The sequence below is a fragment of the Pantherophis guttatus genome, chromosome 1 (genome assembly GCF_059756535.1).
Source record: "Pantherophis guttatus breed Tessera chromosome 1, ASM5975653v1, whole genome shotgun sequence".
NCBI classification, from domain to species: Eukaryota; Metazoa; Chordata; class Lepidosauria; order Squamata; family Colubridae; genus Pantherophis; species Pantherophis guttatus.
In genome coordinates, this window is record NC_142063.1 from 299,928,517 (window position 1) to 299,946,053 (window position 17,537).

Sequence of the window (17,537 nt, forward strand, 5' to 3'; positions counted from 1 at the left end):
TCTATTCTATTCTATTCTATTCTATTCTATTCTATTCTATTCTATTCTATTCTAGATTCTCAGTTTTCCAGACCAAGGTTGTCCCTAATGGTGCTTTTTTCAAAAGACAGCTGGACTTCACTTTTCCTTGAAGACGTTTCGCTTCTCATCCAAGAAGCTTCTTCAGTTCTGACTCTGGTTCTTTGGGGGCTTCTCAGACCCTTGGTCAACTGCAATTTGCCCACTGAAAATTTAGAGAAAAATTTCCCGATGCTGGCGTCCTGATTTGCGTATTAGGTGCAGAGAGAACAAATACCAGTATTCTCAACTGGGGATGGTGATTCTAACTGGAAGTCTTTGGGCATTAGGGAAATCTGCTTTTTATGTGGCATCAGTCTGCCACACAGGACAGGATTCAAAAACTGAAAGTATTCTGCAGTTGGGTTTTTGTTTTGGGGTGGTTTTGGCTTTTTTTTTTACACTACCATTGAAGGAAACTCTTGCACAAGCAATTTAGTCACAAAATTATGCATATACATACACTTTCTTAAAGGGTATTGCATACATCAGTCCCATGCCCAAAGGTAAAAGATGTGATGTCTGCAAAAGTTGCTGACCTCATTCTCCTTGGAATGCTGTGCACTGCTTGCATCACATGAAAAGTAAAATTTAGACCAAGGATATTTCACTAATAAGTACAAGGTATGCGTGATTACTTATGAAACACCTCTATTTCCTAATGACCTTGTGGTGCTGTTCCTACCTAACAGCAAAATGTCTGAAGTTTCAGATAAGAGGGGGAAATATTTCACAAATATAGATTGGTAATGTGATCCTGTCTTCTTCAGGACTCACTTATACACTAGTAGCAGCCCATAAACAGGATTTAACACCCTCCAAGAATTTGGTATAGAAAGAAAAGAAGCCACATCAGGCATAACATGCTGCATTTCATTGTGCTCATTGCTACAAGGGAAATCTTGCTTGATAAATATATTTAGTCTGGGAGATAGAGATGTGGAAAGTGAAAATTGGCTTCACATCATTCTGTCTTCCTAACCAAACCAGTTCTTCTATCTCACACCACTTGCATGCCAGTTACTGGTGTGTTAATAAATGATGAAAATGAAAACATAGGTTTCAGTGATAACCTTTTGCAATGCCTTTCTGTTGTAGATCTCTACAAGGAAGTATTTAGCTACATGACATCAAGTGTGAAGTGATGACAATAAATACTGAAGAGCATCAAAACATAATATCACGAACTTGGAATTCTGTAGGAGACAGAAATTTTGCTTTTTGGCAATAGATAGGTAAAAAGCACTGCCTGTGGTTATTTCATTTTCAAACTCGGAATGGTTTGGGTTGGGTAATTTGAAAAGGTATCTTAATAACTACCCAGAGCTGCTGGCAGTCAGGTGGTATATAAATAATAATTTCATTTAACTTAATAATCTGTTTTATATGCCATAATTTATGTATTATTATTACTACAATGCAGATCCTAAGATCATCTTACAAAGTACTTTGCTATGGACTGCCTAGAGAAAAAATGACATTTTTCAGTAATGGTATCACATTTACAAAAACATTTCTTTTATATACACACACATAAAAATTAAAACAATAGAAACTAATGCCAGCTTTAAAAGGTTAAAAAGAAAAATAGAAACTGCAAAAAAGAAAAAACGGAGTAGGAAAAAAATAAGAATATAATAAAAACAAGAAATATGTAAAGAAATGTGTTCCCCCCCACCACAAATATAAACAATTTTAGTAACATATCACCTTCTGTTAAAATACAACAAATGGTCTCTTCCCATATCTCATCTCTTATTTATAAATAAATCCATAAAACCTCATTATTTCAGTTCTGATGTCATCAAAGTCCATTAAGTTACCAGAGTTAATAACATCTCTATTTTAACCTTGATCAAATAAATCAACTTCATATTCCTTCCTTTTCTTTTAACAATTTTAATCTTTAGCCCTTCCAAATAATATCCTAGAACTTCATTTATTTTCATTTTTTCCTTGTCTTTTCTCCCAAAGCTTTAACAAGCCGCCTGTCTAAATCTAAATCTGATATAGAAAAATTATTCACATCATTCTCTTGGTTTGTTATTTGTGTATCCCTTTTAATTATTAACACAACACTAGGTTTTGAGAGAGGGTATGTCCAATGTGACATCTTTTTCTATGTCATTCTTTTAGTCTGTCATTTTAAAATCCACTTTCAAAATCTCAATCTTGTCAGGTAAAGGTAGTTCCTCTTCCATAACATCTTTTAAACACAGTCTATCTATAGAGGCAGACACTCTTAAAATTAACTACTAAGGCCATTGTTTAAAATATCCTTCAATATGTCCAGCATATTGAAACATTTCGCTTCATTCATTTTGTAAGTTGAATTTGAGTGTTCTCCTTTAATTCTCCTTCAAGTTCCCTCTTGTGTCCAATGTTTAAATTCTTATCTTACTACATTTTTAAAGAATTAAAAACAATTCATTTTCCCATTGAAAGGATTCTTTATAATTATTTCCAAAATCTTATTTCAAATTTATCTGGGACCTTAATTCATTTATAATTTTCAAAAATTAAAGTTTTAATCACCCTTTTGCTGTTTATTCAAAAAAAAAAAAGTTAAGCCCTTAAATTTACCTTACCTTTTAATAAGGATTGAAGGAAACTAATTTGGTGCTGTAAAAGCTGTTGATCCAGAGGTTCCTAATAGCCAAAAAGGAGTTAACGAACAATTTTCAAAAGACATTAGAAAAGACGTATGCAAATCCAGTGTCCTTTCAAAGGTGCTGGTCACAGTTTGAGCAAGATGATTATTCCCTCATATACTAGAGCTCTAAACCAATCAGAAACTTTTGTCTTTATTTTATTTTATTATTATATTTATATTTTATATTTTATATTATTTATCTTTTATATAGCCGACCATCTTATAACAAACTCTTGGGGCTCCCAATCAAAATGTTCTCGTATTCCTCATAAGAAACAACTGGATGGCATACTTGTGGGCAATCTCAAGTCCTCTCCTAGTCTGGGTTTATCAAATAGGCAATTATTCGTCAGCTGTTCATTCCACTGCTGTTGTTGGCTCTCTCAATTTACTCTTCCTTCCCCAGAAGTGAAACATTTCTTCAAGGACGTTTCACTGTTATCTAAGTGGTTTTTTCATTGTTGTTGTTGTTGGCAAGGAAATACTTTTTATTTTCCCAGCATTTCAGGATTTTTGGTACTTATTGACCCTCCAAGTTTTGTTCTATTTTTTTCCTAACGACTTTACTTTGTGTGCTTGTTTTACCTTTAATTCATATTGTAATTTATAGTTTTTAATGTTGGCTCAACACAGTTTGGTGTAGTGGTTTAATGCACATGGCTAGAAATTGGCAGGCTCTGAGTTGTATCTTGGACATGTAGCCAACTGAATGACTTTGGGCCAATTGTTTTTTCTCAGCTCCAAGAAGATGACAATGGCAAGCCACCTCCGAAAATCTTGCCAGTAAACTGCAGGAACTTGTCCCTCTAGTCCAGGGGTGTCAAACTCAAGGCCCGCGGGCCAAATACGGCCGATAAGGTGTTTAGATCTGGCCCATGGGGCCGACCTGGAAACAACAAAGGACCTTCCTGCAGTGCCTCTGGCAGTGAAAATGGAGCTGGGGGGGGGCTGTTCGGCCCTCCTGAGCTCTGTTTTCGCTGGCAGAGGGTTGCAGGAGGCCATCGTAGCCAAAAATGGAGCTCGGGAGCCCATTTTCACTGGCAAAGCACTTGGGCCACCACAGGTGCCCCCAACATGAGGGACATTGAGCTGGCCACGCCCATCCCACTCACCCTGAGGTCAAACACAACCCCGATGCAGCCCTCAATGAAATTAAGTTTGACACCACTGTCAAACTTAATCGATCAATCTTGAGTCAGTGGATAATAACTAATTAACTTTCAGTTGTTTGACAAATTACCCAGAGAAGTTTGCTCATGGTAAGACTGTGTAATAAGTTGTAAACAAAGAAGTATAATAAAATTAGGTTTCTGACCAACTTGTTCTTCAGAACACAGTGCTAATAACACCAAAGCTAGGAATTCAAAATGCATGCACATCATGTTGGACTTCTCTTTTCTAAAAGGGGATGCTTTGCATTCCGAAAATTCCATTTTCAGTTTCTTGAATCTCAAGTTAAAAGATCTATTAGCAAGGGATAGGAAGCAATACTGCCAGAAACTCTGGACAGCAACTGCCAGACAAAGCTCTTTTTTGTCTCAGAGAATTATAGTGCCTTCATAGCTTTACCCAGCCATTATTCAGGTGATATAAGGCCTGTCCTTGTTATTGTTATTTTAACACAGTGGTTGGGTGATTCCAAAAGATGCCATAAGTTGTAGTGGAGAAATGATAAAAAACGGATAAGGAAATAATTTCACTGCAGTATAAGACAAATTTCCTTGTTCTTACCTAACTTGGTCCTACATATCTTAGTTCACATACATTGGAAAATAATACCATTTAGGGAAAATCTTCAACTATTTTCTATCATCAAGCTGCTGCTACTGCTGTTACTAAAGACATATTAATGCATCTGACTAGTTGACTGACAGTTTTTGGAATTCTGAGCTCAGAAAATTAATGATTATATTTCCCTTTCCTTCTCAATATACTCATCAAGGCCAAGCGGTAGAAAGCTCTTCTATTTTAAATTCAGTTTTTAATCAAGGAAGGAGAACCAGTGATCTCCCAACATTGTGAACTACAATTCCCAGGAGCCACCTCATCCATCACAGGCAATAATGCTCAAAATTCAGTAACGTCTGCAGGCCCATCCATCTGTCTAGAAAATGATTCTGCTTGAAAAACAAGTATTGGAAAGCAATACAGCTGCATTACAATCCAGCTATCCAGGTTTCTTTACTTCATTATGTAGAATCGGTAACAGATTTATAAAGGAATTAACTGGAAAGTGAAGTTTTAAGAATCCCCTTATTTATGCGAGCCCAGCCTTTCCGTAAAAGGGTTAGTATGCTGTAAGCAAGGATGACAGTATTTCATCTTGGTACTGCAAGTCATATGTTTTAATTGGAAATGATTTCAGTTTATTTCTGCAATGTCCTCACCAAACAAGTAGCACATGACTGTTTTGTAAGCTTCTTGTACCTGGGGGAAATTTGATAAGGCTCTCAGGATCTGTATTGTAAGCAGATGGAGCACTCTGGTCCAATAGGAGAAGCCTCTGCAGTGGCATCATCCACAAGAATAAGGATGGAATGATTACCGTTGGCTTGTCAGACCACACTGGTAATGAAAGATTCATGAGGAGATGATGTTTTATGGGCGGGTATCTAATATTGCTGCCAAGTCACAAATGTGATGTGAACTAATCGATACAATTCATCCTCCTGGAAGAAACTAATAGAGTGTGTTGATAAGAGATAAAATGTTTTAACATCTCAGATACAGAACCAAGCATTCTTCCGGCCTCAGCTTTTAAGAAATTGTGCTATTTGGCATGTAATTGTATAGGAATATTAGAAGTAGCCTGCATCTGATCCCGGCAGGTCTTGTGTGATTTACTTCTCAAATAGTATGTAGCAGATTAAGGGCCTCATGCAAGGAAAATCCCTGTGTAACATTACTCTAAAGTGCTGATACCTATTGTTGCCAATCTACATTTTACAATTCATCAACAGCCCTATAAGGTAGGCAAGACTAAGCAACAATCATTGTGTAGACCTAAAACAACCTTCCAAGAATTTGTGAGATTAGAAATGCTAAATGGATAGATTTTAGGCCAAATGAACCCATGACCAAGCACTATTCCATAATCATATTATTATATATCCTCTTTCATCCAACTGGTAGAAAATTCAAGAGACAGTGGTATATGGATTTTGTTTCCTTTAGATGTTTTGAGGACATGTGCTCTCTCCCCCCCCCCAACCCCCTCCCCCAGTATTTGATACATGCTAATAGGACACAGAGGAAGCGAAGAAGATGTCTATTTCCACCAGGTACCATATGATTCCCATGCAAAGGCATTTGCACGCCAATTTTTGGTTGAATAGCTTTCTTTGTTAGAAAAGATATTTACTCCAAGTTCAAATCAAAAACCACTATCACAAGGAAGCCCAAAATCCTTGAAGCTGCCCATTACCAGTCAAGTATGTGTATATACCCAGTCATCTGATCATTCATAAATAATCTTCCCGACCCAGAAAATTATCCTATTTATTCTGACTTCATGAAAATAAAGACCTAGACTCTCACTATTCAGATGACATTAACTCAAAACATTCCCTGGTCTTTTTATAGTCCAAAATAAGTTTATTGTTTATGACTAATTCAGTCTGAAGGCATTCAATTTATAGCATAGGTAGAAGTAATCAAATAGATGCAAATCCTGTTAAAGCAGAAATGAAATGGGATGATCCAATGATGTGTGATGTTTATATGCTTTTAGAAGATGTCTTGAGAATCTTCCCTTTCCAGGTTTCATAGGATAGTTGTCAGAGAAATCACAACTTGTGTATAAGTTGTGATTTGTTTGCCATACAAAACAATAGTTGATCCTGTGAATCCTGGAAAGGGAGGATTCTCAGAACATCTTCTAAAAGCAAAGAACACTGAGATCTCATTGGATCAAGTTGCTTTCAGTCTTGGCTACACACTAGAGGATTCTAGAATTTATAAAGCTTTGGCATAGACTGGTCACAGGCCATACTACATATGAGAGAATCTTTGCTAGGCAGGGTAGAGTAAAAGGTCTGAACGACATGCAGTCCAGTAGACAGTGGAGCCAGAACAGAGGTGGGCTTCACATAATTTAACAACCAGTTCGCCCAGAATCGAAAATGTGAGCGCACGAGTGTGCACATGTGCGTGCGTCAAAAACATGGCAATTGCATAGGATGGGATAGCCTCGCTCGTGCGCATGCCTTGCACACATGCACGCTGTGTCAAAAAGATGGTGATTGTATAAGATGGGATAGCGCCGGGGCAGGTGGGCAGGCCCAGCCGCTGCCCAAACCGATCCGAACCAGTTGAATCCCATCCCTGAGCCAGAATGTTGTTCCTGTAACAACGTTCCCAGATTCACTACCAACATGATTGCCTTTCTTTAAGGAAAAGAGGGATTATCTTCTCTGCTTTTATTTTTGCAAAGTCATTCCACTTCTTTGAAGGCACCAGGCCAGCTGGGTAACCTTTAGCCAGTCACTCTCTCTCAGCCCTAGAAAGGAGGCAAAGGCAAACCACTTTCAAAAAATCTTGCCAAGAAAACTGTTTGGGTTAGTCAAGACATTTACCAGGAGTCAAAAATGGACTCAAATACCACACAAATACCCCATACTGCAAAACTTATTCCCTGATACTGAGCAATAGCAACTTGGACAGCTTTTACTGGAAAACAGGAGGGAAAGGATAAATCCCTTCCTACTTCAATCTGGGGATCTTTATTGTTGCAGCCACTTTTTGGTTCTGTTTCTCTGGTCTGGCAGTGAAACTCTTCATTAAATTAAGAGAGTTTTTGTCTTTAGCAATGTGAGAAAGCTTGAAGATAATCACTGTGGTTCTGACTTCTGAGAAAACGTAGTTTAGCCTTGATAAAATGCAGCGCCTTGTAATTTTACATTTGCTATTTGTAACATGAATGCAGGCATTAATAAGTGGGAGACACTCTCATTGTTGCATAGAGTTTGAAAACAGAGTTTTTAGTTCTGGTAATAGGAGCTTGTAATTGCCTAAGCAATGACACAGAGCTTGTTCATCACTCTCCGTGCTCATCAGACTCATTTTTGCTTACAATTTCTTGTAAAGCTTTACGGCTATAAAGTTGCCTTAGCTGTACATGTGACAGAGTGACTGAAGTGCACTCTGAGATCATACTGTTTCTACTGGAGAGAGGAACCTGTTTTGATTACAAAATCTTCAATTTCTGGAGAAAGAGAGGTTCACTTTTCAACAGAGTTTGTGGCTGCTGAGCTGCACAGAGGAAAGAGAAACAGGATTAGTAGCAGAGTGATGCAACACAAAGTTTCTTTCTTGGACAAGGTCCTGTCAGGTGATAGTCAAGGAAGACACCTTTTCTTAGAATCTCCTGAGTTAGGCCATTGACGGGGGAAGTCCCTTTATGGCTCAGTGGCTAAGCTACAGTTCTGTCCTTAACTGATTGTTTTCAGAGAGTTCCACAAGTGCCGCCAGCTTGTGGAACTCCACTTTTCTTCCAGCTAATTACATTAACATGCTTCTTCTTAGAAAGTTAATGTTTAATAATCCCTGGGGAACTTGTCTTTTACTATAATCTACTGACAGTATGGCTTCAGCCCCCAACATTTCTAGTTACAGACTCCAAATGCTATGAAAAACTTTGTTCCGGACACCCTGACAATTAGAGTCTATTCTGCCTAGAATGTGGGAGGTTCACATCAAGTGTATTGTATAATGACACATCATTTGCTTAATGTTAATACGTGTGTGTGTGGTTGTGATTTTGTCATTATCGTTTGTCGTAAACATGACTGAAACCAGGGATCAGCAGTCTTTTTGGGGTAGTAGCACATCTGGAGTGGGTAGAATAGATGCCATTGTTGGTTGGGTTAAGCACAAAATACCCATTTATGAGAAGACACTTTGGAAAGATTGTTCTGAGCCATCTCCCTAAGCCAGGATGTCCGCTAGCAGTAGCGCTTCCCTTGCCTATATTCTGGGGAGGAGAGCACACTGAAGAGGCATTAGGCTGTACCTATACACTTCATATCTTTTAAAGAGTCTCCATTTGAAAAAAAAAATGGATTCTTAAAAGAAACAACAGTAGGACAAGTATCCTGGCTTGATCAATGTCCACCCCACCTGGCGCCATTAAGATATATTTGATTATGACTCTTGGAACTCCCAGCACCATGGTCATTGGATGGGAAATGATAGTATTAAGGATGCCCATCTCCTCATAATCCAAGGTGTTTATTGCCACAGGGATGCAGTGACACAAGAGAGATTTCAAAGGGAATATGCAAAATTTGAGAAGACCAGCAATGCCTAATAGCCATGAAGGTGTTCTTCTCTTTTATTTCTGGATCAAAAGCAACATGCCTCTGCATTCCTGTTGCTGGGAAACCTGAGTGGGTAGGTTACCTTTATCCCTTACTTTACAGAAGGCATTCATTGGGAAACGCCTTCTGTTTTCAAGGACTATGTATCAATTTGAGAGTAAAGAAGTGACAGCTGAAGAAGCCTTGAAGTGTTGCCCATTACTAACCAGAATATGGACTGAACTGGCATACAGGTATTTGCTTTCAGTCTTTCTCAATGTTTATCTAATTTTTTTTCCTACATTGGCATCTGTTGGAAAAACTCAGCATCTTCAAATGTCACAGACGTTTTGCCTTCTTCTCTAGCAAGAAGCCATTCTATCCATATAGGAGAGTTATTATAAGCATCTGGTTGACCACTGGAGAAAATAGGAGGCTATAGTCCTTTGGTTTTAAGTTTCTTGTGGTTCAACAGATGATTTAGTATACATATTATGTTACTTCATCTTTTAAGTTTTCAACAGAGCCCCCAAAATGGTTTTGAATATTAAAAGCATACAATTATGATAATTAAAAATAAAGAACAGGATAAGAAAAAAATAGAGTAGCAGTCAAGAATTTAAACTAACTACAAGGGGGATCAGGATCAATAACCAAGCAAATGAATGACATTTCCAGAGACAACAATTTGTGTGGGGAAACAGCATAGAAATTCACAGCAACTACAAGTGACTTACAACAGTTCAACAGCATTGAAAAAGTGACTTATGACCATTTTTCAGACTTAGGACCTTTGAGGCATCCCCATAATCATGTGATCAAAATTCAAATGCTTGGCAACTTGTTTCTACTTATGACCATTGCTGTGTACCAAGGTCATGTGATCACCTTTTGCAACCTTCTGACAAGCAAAGTCATTGGGAAGCCAGATTCATTTAACAAGCAGGTTACTAACTTATCAAGTGCAGTGATTCACTTAACAACTCTGGCAAAAAAAGTCATAAAACAGGGCAAAATTCACTTAACAAATGTCTCACTTAACAACAGAAATTTTGTTATGACCAATTGTGGTCATAAGTTCAGGACTACCTGTATTGTGTTATTCAAAACTAGATTGGCTCAGTACTGTCACGTATCTCTGTCACATATCTCAGGATCAATGTAAGACAGCTTTGTATATTAAGATGATGTATGTCTACCTATGGCCTTTCCTTGTCCCTTTAGATTGTACTGTGAGACTTGCATAAAACTAAGGAACTTGCAAGATGTGTCATAAAAGGGTAGATGTCAACCTTTCCTTCTGCAATCTTTGTCCTTCCTTTAGCCTCTGCTTACTCACACTTGCCTCTTGTTCCTCTTCCTTGTCTTTTGCTTCATTAAAAAAAAATGGCTGGAGGGCAGAAGTCACTCTGAAATAAATTTCAAAGCCCCAAAGGTAAAAATGACCTCACAGAACTTGCTTGACATATTACTGTCTTTTTGTCTTTTCTATATACGCAATACTCAGCCCCAAGGAGGCATGCCTGTACATAGCCCTGGCTCCCTCCAATACAGTATTTCATTTGTGGCAAGTTTCAGCTGCAGATCTTCCTTTTTGCCTCCTCAGTATGACTTTAGTTCTGTAGTTCAGAACAATGTTTCTACACCAAGGACCTGTTCTCTTAAGAAGGAATGCTAGGCTGGTTTTACTTTTACATGAATCCCAGCCCAGAAATACCCAGCAAAACAGAATTCAAACATTTAGGAATTTTTAGCAGGTCAACATGGTTTAGAAATGGCCTCTGCCTGGTAAATTTGCTGAGAGGATCCAGAATGTCTGGGTAGAAATCTCTGTGGACTGCAAAGCATTATGGGACATGGACATATTCTAGACCAGTGTTTCACAACCTTGGCAACTTTAAGATGTGTAGAATGTTCCAGCCAACTCCCAGAATTACTCCAGCCAACTCTCATTCTGGGAGTTGAAAGCCACACATCTTAAAGTTGCCAAGGTTGAGAAACACTGTTCTAGACACTTTCCATTTAAAGTAGAACAATTTACTGATAATAGGTAAAGAAGCTGCTCTTCCCTCCTCTCTCTCCCTGCTTCAAGTCTTCCGTTACTGATCTTCTGATTAATAGCTGTGGATCTTCAGGAGCAGATCCATTTTTAGGACTATCTGGTCAAAATGGTGGCCAGCGGTAGTCCTCTCAACAGCACTTCCTCAATGCCCTGAAGGAAAATTGCATTGAGAGAAATGAAATCGGGGGCTTGCTGCCTGATGCCACAAAGTAGATAAACATAGGATTCATTTCGAAGGCACTTCAGACAAGTGTATCAACAAAGGGCTCTGTTGGAGTTCACGAAACCAGCATTGGGTGAAAATCCTAGTTTCTTTGGAAAACCCCTGACTACTAGCATCGGAAAACATGTTGAAAAATATCCTTGCTCCCAACATTTTAGCATGGGCCACAGAAGAGAAGTGTCTTTTCCTTGCAAGATGTTATTTGGGTAGGCAAGAAGAGCTGATGGCTGTTAGTTTGATAGTCTGCATGGCTATGCTTTAGGATATGCTTGCCATGGGTCATTCATTAAATCTTGTAATGTAGCAGGAGATTATAATATTTATGTAAAGCCGCTGGGTGAGATCATCCGTGGCTTTGAGGTAGAGTTCCATCAGTACGCTGATAACACTCAGCTGTACATCTCCTCCCCAGGCCACCCCAACGATGGCCTTGAAGTGATGTCCCGGTGCCTGGAGGCCGTGCGGGCCTGGATGGGGAGAAACAGGCTCCGACTCAACCCTTCCAAGACCGAGTGGCTGTGGCTTCCAGCGTCCCGATATAGCCAGCTGGTACCATCGCTGGTTATTGGGGGCGAATCATTGGGCCCCACAGAAAGGGCTCGCAACTTGGACGTCCTCCTGGATACATGGCTGTCTTTAGAAGAGCATATGACGGCCGTGGCCAGGGGGGCTTTTTATCAGGTCTGCCTGATACACCAGTTGCGTCCCTTTCTAGATCGGGACTCCCTACGCACGGTCACTCAGGCACTTGTCACTTCCCGCCTGGACTACTGCAATGCTCTCTACACGAGGCTCTCCTTGGGGTGCATCCGGAGGCTCCAATTGGTCCAGAATGCGGCCGTGCGGGGGATTATGGGAGCGACAGGACGCTCCCATGTGACACCTCTCCTGCACAAGCTGCACTGGCTTCCTGTGGTCTTCCGGGTGCGCTTCAAGGTATTGGTGACCACCTTTAAAGCGCTCCATGGCTTTGGGCCGGGGTATCTACGAGACCGCCTTCTGCCGCCAATAGCCTCCCACCGGCCAGTTCGCTTGCACAGAGAGGGCCTCCTCAGAGTGCCGTCGGCCAGACAATGTCGGCTGGCGACCCCCAGGGGGAGAACCTTCTCTGTGGCGGTACCTGCCCTCTGGAACGACCTACCCCCAGAGATACGCATGATACCAGACCTCCGGACTTTTCATCGGGCCCTGAAAACACATCTATTTCATCTAGCCGGGCTGGCTTGATCCCATCCTTGCGGTTTTAATTTGTAATTGGTTTTAACTGGGTTGTTTTAAATTGATGGCCAAAATTATTTAATGTCTTTTAAACTGCTTTTAAATTTTATATGTTGTGTTTTACCGTGGCTGTTCACCGCCCTGAGTCCTGTTGGAGAAGGGCGGTATACAAATTAAATTAATTAAATAAATAAATAAAATAATAAATAAAATAATAGACATTATAATGAACTCATTGGAGAAGTGGGAAAAAAATCAGCACTGTGGTAAATCTATAAATATGTTAGGAAAAAGCCACTATGAATGAAGGAATTATTGCAAACTCTATTAATGCTCATGAATGTGTTTAAAATAAGGAAGGAAGATCCATGTGACAACTATTTAAGGCACAGATGAATGTCATCTTTTACCACACTGCATGTCAAAACTGTCAACATGGCTTTTTAGAAATTATGCACTAAAAAGGAGAAAAGGGAGACTTCATTGTTGTTTCAAACACTTCTGGTTCAAACCAAGCCCTGCCTTCCTTTATTTTAGAAACTGACAACCCAGAAGCTATTCGTGCCATCAAAAATAGGCTTTTCTAGGGTACCTGCTCTGGTTGCAAAAATGTTGATGGCCATTCAGTGTCAGCAGGAAAATGGTTGAATCTAGTAGTGGTCTAGATTTTTTGCATTCCAAATTGATTAGCTCCAAGTTATTAATTGTGACTTTACCTTCATTTTTCTCTTTACTTAGTGAACTGTCTGCAGCAATAGAGAGCACAACCCAGGACAAAGATTTGGCTCTGAATTAAAAATTAAATGAAGTGTGCAATCCTCCCTCCCTCCCTTCCCCCCCCCCCGTCTCTTTCTCGTCTGAAACAGGTTTTTTTAGATCATTGTCCTTCAGTTGGTTGCTGTGGCTGATCTTCCAACTAAGCCTATTGTGGGAAGTCCAATACACCCAAGAACACCAAGCTGGCAAAGTTAAATGCACAGAATTGTTGCATTCAGTCAACAGAGATAAATACAGATCTCTTACATTGACTATGAATGGGAGTCTAAAGTATTTACTTTGGGTAGAAAGATGCCCAGAATCCAATGTATTTTTCCAATGCATAGAATAATATAACAAGTGATTCTTGTTCAGAGTCATTTGCAACAATTCCTTAATAAGTATAATTAAGACTGAGTACCATATTTTAATATCAATTCCTGTGAAGATGAGCAGAAAAAGAAAACATCTGATTCTCTTAAAAGAGGTCCCATTTACTTATATCATTGAAAAGCTGATTCCAGCTTGCAGCTTCCATATGCATTATTGTAACATGCATTTTGTAAAGCAGATTGGAATATATTTTGCATTGCAGATTCCTCAGATTACCAATTATACTGGAAAAATACAGGTAATCGTCAACTTACAACAGTTCATTTGGTAACCACTTGAAGTTACAATGGCACTGAAAAAAGTGACTTTTGATCATTTTTCATGCTTACAACCATTGTAATCATGGCATCTCCATGATCATGTGATCAAAATTCAGATGCTTGGTAACTGGTTCATATTTATGACTATTGCAGTGTCCACGGTCATGCGATCACCTTTTGCGACCTTCTGACAAGCAAAGTCAATGAGGAGGCCAGATTCATAGTAACAACAGTGTTACTAACTTAGCAATTGTGGCAAGAAAGATCATAAATTGGGGCAAAACTCACTTAACAAATATCTCGCTTAGCAACCGATATTTTAAGCTCAATTGTGGTCGTGAGTCGAGGACTACAGCAAATAGACCTAGAGGGAAAGAAAAACCTAAGAGACATATTATCTCAGAGAAAAAGCCAGCAGCTATTGCCAAAGAACCAACCCTCCGAACATAAAGCTCTTCTGTTCCTGCATGCTGACTCAAGCCCCACCCTATGTTGCTGCTGGATATCCCACCAGAATTTGCAATGATGCCAGCTGCGAAGAAATGCTGAGGTGTGGAAAACGCCAAGTGATCCTCTGTGAAGAGATCACTTATTCAGTGTCTCTATCTAAATCAAGCATGTGGACAAGACTAAAACTAGAGCAGGAGCTTTCTCCAGGACCTTTTCTGAGCTCCAGATACCTTCATTGGAAATGGCCAATGATAGTGAAGGAGAGAGGGAGAGCTTCACCTACTAAGACCACAGACTGGATGGGCAGAGCTGATGAGGTGAATTAAGACTGAAAACCAGATGTTCAGCACCCACTATCTAAAATTTCTTATCCATGCTATTATGAAGGGGGCTATAAAGTAGATCAGGAATCAGCTGGCCGTTTTCTCTCATTTCCAAAAAGTTGTTAGGCTGTTACACACACATATACATGTGTATACATGCACGCACACCTCTTACATCAGCTCTTGCATCACCCTTTACAACTTTAGCTAGGTGGAGTGGGGAGTGTCAGTCTCCTATTCTATTAACTCTTGCATGGCAAATTCTCAAGGAATTCCAACTAGTAATCAGCTTTACTCATAAGTTAGAATTATACTTTTAAAAATTCCTATCAGCAATAAAATAACAAAGATAATTTTTTTTACCAAATTAACAGTATACTTGAAAAGTTAGGTATCTTTATTTATGAATAAATCTCACAAAGATAAGATTTACTTCTGAGTAAATGTGTATATAGGATCAAAAGCAGCTTGTTCTGGAGGATTGTTATCATTTTCTGCAGAACGTTATACAACGGCACTGTATTAAATTTTTTTCCACTCCTTGGTTATCTGTAAATTGGAAAGCACAACTCTGCCTTCACGAGTTTTCTTCTTTCAAAATCTAAGTTGGGTATTGTTTTCAGTTTGAGGAAACAATAAATATTACCATCTCAAGATTAGATTTCATAACATGTTAGGATGGACTATTTTTTGAAGTCTATGTATGTATGTGTTTGTACATTCCAAAGCATGCACACCCACCCACACCCAGCTTCTGAGGAAGGCCCCTCTCTACCGTGTGACTCAGTGCTGAAGCAGGAATTCAAATTATCAACCTTCACCAAGCCTAAAAACCTTACACAGGGTTACATCTGTTTTGCACGTTTGGTACATATTGCAGCATTTAAAAAGGAAAATACAAAAACTGCGAGTCATCCCCCCTTGCATCAGACTCTACATCTCGCTCCAGATTCTCATTCCCTCCCGTTTTGCATGACTTTCAGCAGCTCAGCAGTGAAACTGAGCAGGAAAGCCGACCAGCAGAGAATTCAGTTGGGGGTACTATAGTCTCTCTCTCTCTCTCTCTCTCTCTCTCTCTCTCTTCCTCCCTCTTTCTCTCTCTTACCATGGGATTCGCTTAACAATAGCAACTGAAAGTGCCACCAAGTGATGTGGTCACATGTTGTTGAGGTTTACAACCACATTGATTAATGATGGAAATTCCGGTTCAAATTACTGTGGTTAAAACAAGAACTACCTCTGAGTCCAAGGAAGAGTTCTCAGATAATAACCTATTTTGAGTCCAGTGACTGTTTCAGCAATAGATAATTCCTGGACTTAAAAATCTTTGATTCTCTACAGGTAAACCTCGACTTTCTACCTCAATGAAACCTAAAATTTTGATCGTAAGTCATTGCGGTTGTAAACTGAGGCACCGTGCGACTGGATTTGATTTTACGGATTTGATTTTATGATGGCTGTAAAGAGAGTCACTGAAATTGTAAAGTGAATCATGTGGTTGTTAAGCAAATCCATTGTATACTTGCTTTTTTTTTTGCTTTCGGTTGGAAAATGGCAAAAAATGACACCAAATGTGGGTCTCATGACCATGGAATACTGCAACTAGTCATGAATGCAAGCCAGTTACCACATGCCCAAAACTATAATCCCATGACCTGGGGACATGACGGTCACCACTAAAGACAGGTCATAAATAGCTTTTTTTAGCATCTGTCATAAATGGCTAGTCATAAATCAAGGACTACCTGTACTAGTTAAGTGACAAAAGAGTATTTTGATTGATTTTGTGAGGAAGGAGTAAAACTGAAATGGGTTGGGAGATGATCGACATTCAGCTCATCTGTGGTGTAGATTCTTCTGAACTGGGTGAACAATGGACTTGACTTGGAAGGAATGCTGTTATGAACATTTTTTAGCAGAATTGCCCCCTTGTAAACATCACTATGTGTGATGTGAGCTTTCCTGCACTCACCAAACAATCCATAGATAAGGCAGCTTCCTGTGTTCCTAGCTTGATCAAAAGGAGTATATTTGTGTAGAGAAGCACGTACATTTTCAAGTTGCACAGAGGGGGAAAGAAGTTCATTCCAGGCAAATGAATTTGAACTAGGTTGACTTATACTCCTGAATAGATTGGCAATGTTGGTAGTTGGCCTGTTTCCTATACTATACTATATACTCACAGGGATGGAAAGAGTTCTTTAGCCTATGGAGTATGGCTCCTGCTCAATGCACATTGCGGGTAACACAAATCCAACTTAAAGCATCCTAGACAAATGCCTGTCTTCCCACATCCAAGCTAGGATAGCCCATCACCTCTCTGGGTAATTGGATCCCCTGTTGAATATACTCTTGAAGAGGTGTCCTCCTAACATTCAGTTGACATCTGCCAGCCTGTCATTTGAATCCATTACTCTGTGTTCTGCCATTCTGGAGTGATGAGAACAGGGCTTCTACTTCTGTGTAACATCCTCTTTGATAATTAATTACCTGAGAAATATGTGCAGGAAAATAGGCACATTTTTGATACAATTTATTTTATCTGATTTTGCTTATAATTTGTTTACTGCCCAGGGCAACACCAACTGTACTTTTTAAAAAGGCAACACTTGTGCGCTAATGCACACACAGGGTATTGTCAGGTGCAAGAGCACCAACCTAAGATACAGGACTCATTATGAATAATGGGCTACTAAGGGATAGAGCTTCTGTTCAAGAAAGAATATTCCAAAGCAGCAACTGAATTTTGCACAAGGCTCAGTTTAAGAGTTTAGATCAACCTAGGGTTGCCAGTTCTGACCTGAAAAAAAAATCTAAAAAAACATTGGGCAGAAGCAAAGAGAGAA

The 17,537-nt window shown here is 39.4% G+C and overlaps 1 long non-coding RNA gene across 2 annotated transcripts in view; it reads left to right on the forward strand.

Moving 5' to 3' along the window:
* LOC117671692 (uncharacterized) overlaps positions 1–17,537 on the forward strand; it is a 30,098-nt gene that overhangs the window by 11,963 nt on the left and 598 nt on the right. The gene's annotated exons all lie outside the window — the stretch shown is intronic.